Source organism: Schistocerca piceifrons, chromosome 8 (assembly GCF_021461385.2).
Source record: "Schistocerca piceifrons isolate TAMUIC-IGC-003096 chromosome 8, iqSchPice1.1, whole genome shotgun sequence".
In the NCBI taxonomy this organism is placed as follows: domain Eukaryota; kingdom Metazoa; phylum Arthropoda; class Insecta; order Orthoptera; family Acrididae; genus Schistocerca; species Schistocerca piceifrons.
In genome coordinates this window covers 54154248-54167597 of record NC_060145.1, presented here as the reverse complement: position 1 = coordinate 54167597, position 13350 = coordinate 54154248, and positions in this window count along the sequence as shown.

Here is a 13350-nt window from a genome sequence, read left to right as displayed (position 1 = left end):
TAACTACGCCCTGCAGAGATTTCCTCGCTGCTCCGCGCCAACCGACCGACTGCCACACATCAGCACGGAGACAGTACTAAAATAACTGAGCAGTCGACATCACAAGCTACACAGTTTCATGAACATTTGGACGAAGGACTAGACAATACTAACGGCAGTAACCTTGCAATAACAAGGACGAATCACGAGTCGGCACACACAGGCAACCCATAAGCGATCGCCGGCCAACATACACGTCGCACAACAAGACGCCCGACCGAGCGACCGACCGACGACCGACGACCAACCAAGGTGGTCCGCAACTGTCAGGCGAGTCACGGCTGTCCGGACCTCACTGCAGCCGCGCCCCGACTGAACTTCTGCTGCATTGTAAGTCGGACACTGCCAGGTCCGAACTGCACTGCTAGCGCCTCCCAACTCTGATCGGAACTAACTCCGAACATACGACAACCGGGAAGTGACAGCAGTCAGCAAGGATAATACGCCAGGGCTTATATCGATAAGCGCCGCTGCTGCCGCTCACAGGCAGACAACGTGGAAACTCAGTGACATCATTATTTGAAATTAACATAACAAAGTGCTAGTACAGTAAAAACCTGATGTCAAATGAGATATGGCACGAACACGAGCCACGTACGGCTCAGCTGCATCTGTCAGAATACGTAAATGAAAACAACTGTCATGCGCACGACCCACTGAAGTTGGTATTGACACACCGGGTACACAGCTTTTCCTCCTTCCGCGTCTGCAACGTTCCCCATGACTGTCTCAATACAGGATCGCGCTCTGCTTGTAAAGCTGTACTACAAGAATGATGACTGTGCACACGTCACCCCGCAGAAGTTCCTGGCATTGAAAGGTTTGAAAAAAAGGCGTTGGTCCGATGACTGCTGTGGGTCTGGAGAAAATTATTAGGACATTCGAAAAGACGTGTTCTTTTCGTGTGCAACCTGGTAGAGGGAGGAAGCTAATTCATTCGACGTCAGTGGAAGCAGTGGCCACAGCAATGCAGGAGGAGAATAGTGGTAGTGTGCAAACGTGTAGCGCACGGAGAATTGCCCGAACATTGGACATACCCGTGAGCACAGAGCGTAAAATCCTATGAAATATCCTTCTTTGCTATCCATTCAAAATTACCCATGAGCACGAGTTGCTTCCTGTTGACCTGCCAGCAAGAGAGACCTTTGCTTCAGAATTTCTCGCTCTCATGGAAGTGGACAATGATCTGCTGTGGAAGGTTATGTGTGCAGACGAAGCCCACTTCCATCTTACAGGATATGTCAATACACAGCATTGTCGAATACGACACACTCAAATCAACCAATACCACTTCATCCTGAAAGGTCACGATGTGGTGCGGGTTTACGGCATCATTTATCATAAGGCCATACTTTTTCGATGAGACAGGTGCTTCAGGTCCTGTTACCTATACCATCACAGGTAAGCGCTACGAGTGTCTTTTACGCAAACACGTCATTCCAGCTCTCCAACAGAGTGGATGGGATGATTTTTATACAAGATGGCGCACCTCCACACGCGGCAAATTGTTACGCACTTGCTGAAGCGCTATTTAGGAGATGCTTGAATTATCAGCCGCCATTTCATTACAGCCTGACCGTCCTGAGCACCTGAACTTAACCCGTGTGACTTCTGGCTATGGGGCTGTTTGAAAGATGTTGTGTTCAGTCTTCCGACAGCAAACGTAGCTGCATTGAAGGCACGCATTGCGCAACACATTCTGAACGTAACCCTGTAAACACTCCGATCAGTTGTAGAGCACGTTGTTTCTCGATTTCAAACTGTTGCAGAAAACGGTGGACAGCAAACCGAACATGTTTTGCGCCTGTCATACGCAAAATTAATAATCCGATTGGAATTTGATTGATGATTTTTATGCGGTTGTTGGCCTCAGAACAATTAAAAACCGATGTGATTGATGCTTTTTGGCCTCAAGACAATTAAAAACAGATTTTTCCAGTCCGATGTGATAGACTTTGCCGTGGTGGATGTGATTACGTAACTAACAGTATCACACCTGTACACCCATCGACACTGAGTAGTACGGTTTGTTTCACGTCAAACTTACGCCTTAGGCGTTGTTGTATGATTCATTTGCTATTTTTAGTCGACCACAATTAAATTGCGATGCTTACAGCGCCATTTATTGCTACATTTTGTATATGTTTTTCTTCTGCCATACGTTTTCCCCCTTCTCCGATAATATTCCGTTGCTATTTCACGTCATTCCGACCAGTGGTGTTATTTCTGCAGTGGTTTGAAAGTTAAATTGCAATCACCCTGTACTTCTGTATCTCACTTCTTTGAATATCGATTCTTCAGGACTAATTTCTTGAACTTCAGCCTACTCTTCATCACTACTATATTGTGATCTGAGTCTATATCTGCTCCTGGATACGCCTTACAATCCAGTATCTGATTTCGGAATCTCTATCCATGATGTAATCTAACTGAAATCTTCCCGTATCACCCGGCCTTTTCCAGGTATACCTCCTTCTCTTGTCATTCTTCAACAGAGTATTCGCTATTACTAGCTGAAACTTGTTACAGAAATCAATTAGTCTTTCTCCTCTCTCATTCCTTGTCCCAAGCCCATATTCTCCTACAACTACATTGCAGTCCCCCATGACTATTAGATTTTCCTCTCCTTTTATGTACTATATTACCCCGTCAGTATCCTCATATACTTTCTCGATCACATCATCTTCAGCTAGCGCCGTCGACATGTACATCTGAACTATCGTTGTCGGTGTTGATCTGCTGTCGATTCTGACAAGAACAACTCTATCACTGAACTGTTCCTGTAACACTCTTTCTGCCCTACCTTTCCATTCGTCACCAGTTCTACTCCCGATGCTGTTGATATCGCCCTATACTCATCTGTCCAGAAATTCTTGTCTTTTTTTCATTTAACTTCACTGACCCCTACTATATCTAGACTGAAATTTTGCATTTCCCTTTTCAGGTTTTCTAATTTCCTTATCATATTCATACTTCTGACATCCCACGCCCCGACTCATAGAACGTTATCCTTTCGTTGGCCATTCAATCTTTTTCTCATGGTCACCACTTCACTGGCAGTCCCCTCCCGGAGATCCGAATGAAGACTATTCCGGAATAATTCGCCAATGGAGAGATCATCACGACACTTTTTTTCAATTACGGGTCACATGTCCTGTGGATACCCGTTGTGTGTCTTTGATACAGTGGTTTCCGTTGCCTGCTGCATCCTCATGCCCTTGATCATTGCTGATTCTTCCGCTTCTAGGGGTGGGGGCATCGGAACACCAAGACTTGTGTGACGTATACGAAAGTTAGTAGGGGTGTTTCTACATCTGAAATACGATATCTCTTCAAATTTCGCGCCATTCACATACGTTTTTCTACTTCTGAAAGATGTCTGTACAAAATTAATTCCATTTGCATAACAGTGGCGTTAGTAGCGCCACTGTAAGAATGCAAATCAGGTTTGCTTTAAATACACGCTGTAACGGTCGTGGGCGTTAGTTACCTTCGAGATTCCACGTGGTGAGATGATGATAGTAGGGAGTGTCTTTAAGGCGACAAAGACACCATTATTAACAGTTCACTGAGTTTGGACGAGGTCGCGTAATACGGCTACGAGAAGTTGGACGTTCCTTATGTGATATTACAGAAAGACTTGGCAGGAATGTAGCCACTGTACACAGCTACTGGCCCCCAACGACTACATAGCACTATTGAGAGGGAAGACAGCCGTGTGCAGAGTATGGCTCTGGCGCAACGAACTACATCTACAGCAGCAATTTGAGCTGCATCTGACACCGCAGTAAAACAACGATTACAAATCGGTTATTTCAAGAAAGAGCTCCGAGCCAAACGTCCTGCAGCGTGCGTACCACTGACCCCAAGTCACCGCCTTTTGCGACTTCAGTTCTGTCAATCGAGATCTGACTGGAGGGCAGGATGAAGGTCGGTTGTGTTTCCTGATGATGAAAACTGGTTCTGCCTCGGTGCCACTGATGGCTGTGTAGTGGCTACTAGGAGGTCACTTCAGGGCCTCCGTGGTACACACACTGGACCAACAACTGGAGATACGGTATCGGATGCGATTTCGTATAACAGCAGGAGCACTCTTGTAACTATCCCACGCACGCTGAATGCAAATTACAACTTCAGTCTGGTGACTGGACCTGTTGTTCTGCCGTTCATGAACAGCATTCCATAGGCGTGTTTTTTTTCCAACAGGATAACGCTCGTCCACATACCGCTGTTGCAACCCAACATACTCCAGTGTCGTCATGTTGCCTCGGCCTGCTCGATCACCAGACCTGTCTCCAATAGAGGTCATCGGACGACAACTCTAGCGCCATCCACAAATAGCATTAACTGTTCTTGTATTGCCCGACCAAGCGCAACAGGCATTGAACTCCATCCAACAAACGAACATGAGGCACCTGCACAGCAAAATGCATGCACGTTTACACGCTTCCATTTGACATTCTGGCGGTTACGCCGGTTATTAAAGTACCAGCATTTCACGTTTGCAGTGGCTTTCTCGCTCTTGAATTAAACTGTGACCTTGCAGTGTTAATCACTGAAATGTCACCTAAACAAACGTATCCCCCAAGTTTCACTACTGTACATTAATTATTTTTTTGGTTTTGGGATTTTTTCCGTCAGTTTATTTTATTGAGCAAGAAATTCTTTGTAGAAAATATTAGCCATTTGCCTGTGGCTTGAATAACATATGGTGATAAATTTCTTGCAATCGGAATACTCCCTATTGTGAAATCTTTCTCTTTAATTTCGTTACAATTTCCGAGAATTTTATACATGAGATGCACATCGGTAAGTTCACGTAACGTGTAGTACCGTATCAAGTCTCCATGAAGTCCTATGTATTAAAAAACAAAACAAAAAACCCTTAGGAACTATTAGAGACAGAGCATCGTGGTTCATTGTAGAACATTTAGCAGCTCACAGAAATTTTTCTCTTAAGCTAGAATTTCAATGCGTGCTATACTCGCCGCTCGTAGAACGTCGAGGCGATATTGGATCTCTGCCCATTTACGGGTCGGCACTGAGCGTAAACAACTCTGATGCTTAAAACTTCCTGGCGGATTAAAACTGTGGGCCGGACCGGGACTCGAACTCGGGAACTTTGCCTTTCGCAGGCAAGTGCTCTACCATCTGAGCTACCCAAGCACGACGCACGCTCCGTCCTCACAGCTTTACTTCTGCCAGTATCTCGTCTCCTACCTTCCAAATTTTACAGAAGCTCTCCTGCGAACCTTGCAGAACTAGCACTCCTGAAGGAAAGGATATTGCGGGGACATGGCTTAGCCACAGCCTGGGGGATGTTTCCAGAATGAGATTTTCACTGTGCAGCGGAGTGTGCGCTAATATGAAACTTCCTGGCAATTAAAACTGTGGGCCGGACCGAGACTCGAACTCGAGACCATTGCCTTTCGCGGGCAAGTGCTCTACCATCTTTTTTTTTTTTTTTAGCTGAGGTCATCAGTCCCCTTTTTTTATTTTTTTTTGTTTTTTTTTTGTTTTTTTAGACGCTACCCCCTTTTTGGACCACTTTTTTCCCTTAAAAAGCCCCTTAGGAAAATGGAACTAAAAAAATAACTAAATAAAAAGAAAAAAAGAAAAAAAACCTAAGTGCCACCGCCACTTGTCATCCTATAACAAAAAAAAATCTGATCCACTTCAGGCGTTGGCTCCTGAGTAAACCCACCCCAGAGAGCTGCCTATAGACCAGGGGAAGTATGGGAATCAAGGTTAGATCTACTCGTTGCCACTTTTTCTTATTTTTTTATATGATTACATTTAGGGAGCGTGTACAAATGAGAATTCTAGTAACTAAGTGTTACAAGTAAGTGTTACAACAACAAAGGTGGCATAAAACAGTAATCAAAAAAATAAAAATATAAACCACTGATGTAATTCTAACTAAAAGGTTCTTCAATAATGTAACTGGTTCCACTTGGGGCCTTGCCATCGTTATCTGAAATCTCCAATAACGCCTTTGAAGGGCATCTGCAACGGCGGCATTCTGCTTCGCTAGTGCCTCAAGGAAAACAGTATCCTTGCAGCAGCTTGTCTCTTCCTTTGGTCATGGCTGACAAGGCAGAACGTTGAGCCGTTAGTGTGATGCAGCACAGCACATTAACCACAGCCTGGCACTCCCCAGCTGAGTGGGGGGTTAACGAAAACGCTGCGTAAATAATTTGCGAAGAGCGTACGGTATTTCGGTGTGCGTTCGAGGGCACTGTGAGCATTTTGTAGGAACCACCAGTAATCAAGCTGCTCTTTCTCTCCGTCGCTAAAGATGTAGGCGACGGTAAGTCCCTTGAACCATGTAAGCGCATGATATTTTGCAGCCGGAAAGTAAGTTTCATCGGGACAGAGTAGGGTCTGCGGGTCAATCATATCAGGTGTGACCCGGAGGTAACAAGCCAGTATCTTCAGTGTTAGTCGCCAAACTCCTGACGATGATGCGCAAGTAAAACGATGTTCATCGGTATCCAAAAGGTGACAGTCTGGGCAATAAGGGGTGTCTGCCAGTCCAATAGTGTGAAGTCGCTGGCGTGTGGCATATTTTTTGTTGGCGATCTGATACCACTTCGAACGCACCGTGGATGACAGAAAGTGGTGGTGTATCGTTTTCCACACTCTTGGCCAGTGAACCGTAGGGTACTTGTTTTCCACCACGTTATGGTGAACAGCCCGCAGAAGGTTGGTATAAAAATCTTTCGCCTTCGGTGGACGTGTGGCGGAGAGGTTCAAGCTGACATAGCTGTAATCAAGAATGAAGGTCGACACATGGGAGAGCTGTGGTGCGACGTGCGCAACCGACACCGGCGGGACGTTAGAGGCTGGCATCAGAACCTGTAGTAAACGACCCGTGAGAGAGGTATATTGACTTTTCCATCGTTTCCTCATGTTGCTCATGTAAAGGGCAGCTGCTCTCGCCCTGACGTTGACCAATCCCAGCCCTCCTTTGTGCACTGGGAGGGTAAGAGTGTCGTATCGTACTTTAAAGATATGACCTGCTGAAACGTAGTAAATGAAGGCCGCCTGAAGCCGGCGACCTATCTGCAGCGGTAGTGGGAGGACCTGTGCCACGTGGTTGAGTTTGGATGCTACGTGGAGGTTCAAGTATTCAACACGTTGTAGCTGATTCAAGTCCCGGAGCAGGTTCTGTCGCACCATTGCGCGTATGATCTGTAATAACCGTCGGTAGTTTGCTGCAGCTGTTTTACGTACATCTTTCTTGAACGTGATGCCCAAATATCGCAGATCAGAAACTGGTGGGAGGGGAGCGAGGGCTTCCGGTCCGAGACCACGCCCAATGTCCAACGCCGCCGACTTGTTGATGTTCAGAAGACTGCCTGCGGCCTGTCCGTATCGCTCAATCCAGGTTAGTACGCTTTGAACTTCGTCATTGGAACGAACCAGCAGTAGCAGGTCGTCAGCGTATGTCCTATAGCGAAAGGTGACGTCCCGCAGCGTGATACCAGATAGGCGGTGGTTAAGGCCCCCTAGGAGTGGCTCGAGTGCGATTGCATAAAGGTAGGTAGAAAGGGGACAAGAGACCTCTTAATGGGTACTGGTCCTACCGTCCTTCCATTGACCTGGACGTGTGAGCTGGCTGCGGCCCAAAGACGCCGTAGGGTGTCGATGAGGCCCGGGGGGAATCCCATGCAGTCCATCACTCGTAGGAGGAAGATTTGGTGCACTCTATCAAAGGCGCGGTTGAAATCGACGGAGACGATCGCCGCTCTCAGACGGCACGCAGAAGCGATCGCTATTAAGTCCCTGCAGTCACCGGTGGCCATGTGTATGTTGGCTTCTCCCCCCTGCGACGTCTGTTCTGGAGCGAGGATCATCGGCAAAGTCGTCTTAATACGGCTCGCCATAATCCTGGTGAAAATCTTGTAATCGGCGTTCAACATTGTAAGCGGCCGATAGTCGTTAATCGATAGCCCTCCACCTGGCTTGTGTACTGGTATGAGGAGACCTTCTACAAACGCTGGCGGCACAACACAGTCTGGAGACATAAGTTCGCGGAACATTATAACCCAGTGAGGCATCATGATGTCACGGAAAGTCCGGTAGAATTCGATGGGCAATCCATCAGGTCCAGGAGATTTATTGCCCGCACCTTTGTCCACGGCGTCTTCGACTTCTTCGAGTGAGATTTCCTCTGTTAGTGCATCCACGGTAGCCTCGTCGATAGTACGTGTTATCTGCTGTAACACTTCAGTAGTGGCCTCGTCAATGACGGTTCTTTCCTTGTAAAGAAGACGAAAATGATCCTCCACCGCCTTTACTATGGTTGCTTGGGTCGTACATAAGCGACCGTCGTGTGTCCTGAGTTGTGTGATTAAATGTTGACGTTGTCGGCGCTTATCCGCCACAACGTGGTGCATAGTGAGTTCCTCTGCAACCGTTCGGTCGTGCCGTCGCGAGCGGACTACTGCACCTTCTAGTCGACGCTTCGTCAATGATAGTATGTGAGCCTTGATTCTGATTTGGTCATGTTGTCTCTCCGGGGAAGGGGGTAAGGCGTCGAGGTCCCTGAGTGCCGCGTAGTAAAAATCGAGGGTCTGTCGATGCCACGCAGTCACGTCCTTGCCATATCGCATAAGTGTCCTACGGATTGCTGGTTTGGCACAGAGGAGCCACCACTCCAGGGTCGAGGTGTATCGTGGGTGGCGGCGTTCACAGTCAGTCCACGTTGCTGCAACTTGCCGACGGCAATCCAGGTCCTGGAGATGAGTTATGTTGAGCTACCAAAAGCCATTGCTGCGCCAGACTTGTTGGGGGCGTAGGTGTATAGTGCAGATATAGGCACTGTGATCGGCATAGGCTTGAGGCCATAATTCGGCGTCCACCACACCTTGTGTGAGATCTTGTGACACATATATGCGGTCAAGTCGGCTGGCCGAATGACTGGTAAGATGAGTGTGGCCAGAGCGGTTACCGTGGACTTTTTCCCACGTGTCGCACAAGTGAAGTTCTTGGATCATCGCACCCAGTTCCGGACAAGGCATGTAATGTGGGATTTGGTCCTTGGGGTGAAGTACGCAATTAAAATCGCCGGCGAAGACGCTGTGGTCGTATCGTCCAAGGAAAAGGGGAGCGACATCTGTGGAGTAGAATCTGGCGCGGTCGTGACGTCTTGTGGTACCCGACGGCGCGTAAACATTAATGAATCGGGTGTTGAGTGCCGCAAATGCTATTCCTCGCGCGGAGGGAAGAAACGTGACGTCGGTAACTTCAATACCTTCACGCACTAATATCGCCACTCCGGTGTCTGCAGGGCTACCGGGCGTCACATGTGTGGCGTAACCGTAAAAGTGCGGGAGTGCAGTCGTTTTCACTTCTTGTAGGAAAGCAAAGTCAACTCCCATGGCTCGTATGGTTTCTTTCAAAAGTTGGATCTTGACAGGAGAACTGATCATGTTGATATTCATTGTCGCCAGGCGGTAAGCCTGGCAACGCGTTGTTTGGGCGGGGTTATCCATGTTGAAGTTGGAGAGAGGCGAACATCGGAAGTAATGTCACTCCCCGCCAAACGCGGTCCTCCCTGTGCTGCTTATGCTGCATGATCCGGCGGCGCCTCAGCTGGCCGCGGGTCGGGATCTTGTGTCTCGACGTCCTCGGCCCACGAAGCGGGCGCGGATGTCTGTTCATGTTCCATAGCCTCGGAATGTTTGGTAGTAAGGGACCGGGCGACTTCGCTGCCTGCACTGGTACCTTCCCGCTGCTCACTGTTTCTGTCAATGGGCTGATGTTCGAAAGCTGCATGTTTTTCTGTCTGTTCTGCAAGGTTGGAGTCAGTGGAAACAGCCCCAGCTTCGCGGCTGGCTTCTTGAGGGGTCAGTTGTTCTTCCCCGGCCGAATGCGAACCGCTGTGTTCCGACACGGTCCGACGACGGCGCTTTCGGCGTTTCGGTGATCGCTGTTTCCGTACATGGCCTTCATTGTCAGAAGACGGCACTGACTCACGCTCCGCCGGAACAAACGCTTCGGTCGGTACAATAAGGGAATCAATTGCCATCTTGCCGGCGTCAATGTCTGTCGCGTTCGGTAGCTCCAGAGTCGTAGTACTATTTTCCACCACTGGCCAGGTCGGCGGATCATCCAGGTTTTTGTCCGTGGAAAGTGATTCTTGTACCGCTGAAGCGGTCGGCCGTGTCTGTTGTGTGGAGAACGTCGTGAGCGCCGCCGCGCAAGTCACGGGTAGAACAGTCTTCGCCGCTGGTGGTGCAACGTCCTTCGGTAGGAGTTGTGTGATCCGACGCTGGAGGCACTCGGAACGAAGGTGCCCTTCTTTGCCGCATCCGGAACACGTCTTCGGCTGGCCGTCATAAATAACTATGGCCCCGCATCCTCCTATCTGTAGATAGGATGGCACGTGTCGTTGGAGATCGATGCGCACTTGGCGTACTCCATTGAGTACGGGATAGGTCTTAAACTGTGTCCATTTTTCGGCCACGTGTTCGTGTACCGTGCCGTAGGGGCGGAGCGCCGCTACAACGTCTGCCGCCGGGAGTTCAAATGGAAGTTCGAATATGCGGATAGTCCGCAGTCCCATTGCGGCATGGCCAACCTCGACGTTGACAACATTGCCATCTGCGTGGCAGAAGCGGAGTTCTTGTTTCATCTCACGAAGCACCTTGTCGCATGTAGTTTCGTTTATGAGCTTTACATAGACCGTGCTACTGACGATCGAAAAGTGAATGCCGACAATGTCGGCAGCCGGGATCTTGGCTTCATCTTTTAAAAAGCGTTCGACTTCGAGCGCCTTTGGTCGGGTAAAGTCGTTCCGAAATGTGAATTTCAAGGTTGATCTTCTGTATTGGTTTGCCATGGTCTTGTAGCGCTACGGCGTCACGTTAGTGTCGGCCGAAGAATGTAAACAAGGCGCGCGGGCCCTCTCTGACAGCGGAGAGCACACACCGCACGTCTGCTTCGCTCGGCTGCGAGAGCCGCACTGACCATCTGAGCTACCCAAGCACGACTCACGCCCCGTCCTCACAGCTTTACTTCTTTACAGTTCTGTAATGTTGGCAGGAGAGCTTCTGTAAAGTTCGGAAGGTAGGAGGCGAGATACTGGCAGAAGTAAAGCTGTGAGGACGGGGTGTGAGTCGTGCTTGGATAGCTCAGATGGTAGCCGGCACGGTGACTCAGCGTGTCCGATCAGAGGGTTAGCTGCCCTCTGTGATAAAAAAAACTGAGTTAATGGATCAAGGACGAACTGAAACGCGTGTCTTGCGACGTCCGCACCGAACAGATGAAACGAACAAAAATGAGATTACAAAAAAAAAAAAATTGGTAGAGCTCTTGCCCGCGAAAGCAAAGGTACCGATTTCGACTCTCGGTCCGGCCCACAGTTTTAATTGCCAGGAAGTTTCATATGAGCGCACTCTCCGCAGCAGAGTGACAATCTCATTCTGCAACTCTGATGCTTGACAGATAGGTGCACAAAGCCCTATCACTATTGGGCCACACGAAACATTCGGGTTATCACGGATGTGGTCAGGTGTGTTTCGTCAGCTTCCAGAACCTTCAGATCTTAATGTTGTGGCGGTTAATGCGTCTAGAATGCGGGGGTTGCCTCAGTCCTTCTTTCAAGTAGTCGTTGTCAGTATCTGTGAAGGCAAGAATGGAACACACGAATATGCAGAGGACGATCGTTTGGCTGCGATGCGTGGGACCACTTGACCGGTGAACGCAAGAAGCTAACACTTTACGGGCAGTTTTTCTTGCTTCCTACAATTCGCGCACGTCGAACTGACTTCTAGAGGTTGAGCTGAAACGCAGGCAGCTTTAACTCTGTCAATATGTGCTTGAGACTCTGGGGTGCATCCACTTCGAGGAAGGTTTTTCATCTACATCTACATGGATACTCTGAAAATCACATTTAAGTGCCTGGCAGAGGGTTCATCGAACCACCTTCACAATTCTCTATTATTCCAATCTCGTATAGCGGGCGGAAAAAATGAACACCTGTATCTTTCCGTACGAGCTCTGATTTCCCTTATTTTATCGTTCCGCCCTATGTAGGTCGGTGTCAACAAAATATTTTCGCATTTGGAGGAGAAAGTTGGTGATTGGAATTTCGTGAGAAGATTCCGTCGCAACGAAAAACGCCTTTCTTTTAATAATTTCCAGCCCAAATCCTGTATCATTTCTGTGACACTCTCTCCCATATTTTTGACATGGCTTGTCCCTTTATAGTTTCTGAACGGCCTCATTCATGATGGTTGTTGCCGGTGGTGCCCTTCCATACCGCCGCCGTTAATTTCGCAGTTCCATTGTCACCGATTTGGATGCTGTGTACCAGATGGACACCTTTCACATTCTCCTCGTCACCATTTTGATGAATTCCAAGTCAAATCTGCAATAAAGGACAAAGGAAAATTATTTGAGAGTCGCTTTACAATAAACCACGATTCTCTACACCGACAGAATCCGAGGAAGGTAAGCAACTCTGTTAGCTCAAAATTACAGACAGTAAAGACATATGATACCTTTTTTAGTGACCCTCTCCACCTGCATTTAACTTGCAATAGCACAGAATATGGACTGAGAGTAAATCTCAGAAAAATGAAAGTAACGAGAAGTGGCAGAAATGAGAACAGCGAGACACTTAACACCAGAATCGAGGACGAGAAAGCAGACGAAGAAATTTTGCTACCTAGGTAGCAAACAGCAGACTAACGCTGGCGAAAAGAGCATTCCTGGTGAAGAGAAGGCTACTAGTATCAAACACAAGCCTTAACGTGAGGAAGAAATTTCGGAGAATGGAAGTTTCGAGCGCAACATTGTATCGTAGTGAAACGTAGACTGTGGGAAAACCGGAAAAGAGGAGAATTGAAGTATTTGAGATGTGCTGCCACAGAACAATGTTGAATATTACGTCGACTGACAAGGAAAGGAATATATGGAAAACACTGACAAAAAAGAAGGGACAGGATGATAGGATGTGTTACATCAGGGAATAACTGCTGTGGTACTTGAGGGAGGGGTAGTGGGTAAAAATGTAGAGGAAGAGAGACTGGAATACATTCAGGAAATAATTGAGGACGTAGGTTGCATTTACTACTCTGAGTTGGAGAGCTTGATACGGAGAAGAATTCGTGGTGGGTCACATCAGACCAGGCAGAATACTAAGGACAAAATATGTATATATATATATATATATATATATATATATATATATATATATATTTGTTGTGAACGAGCCTTAATTTTTTTTTTGTTTGGTTGGCATGACATCTGTCAAAGATATGTAGTATACATCAAGTCATGGAACAAATAACATCATAT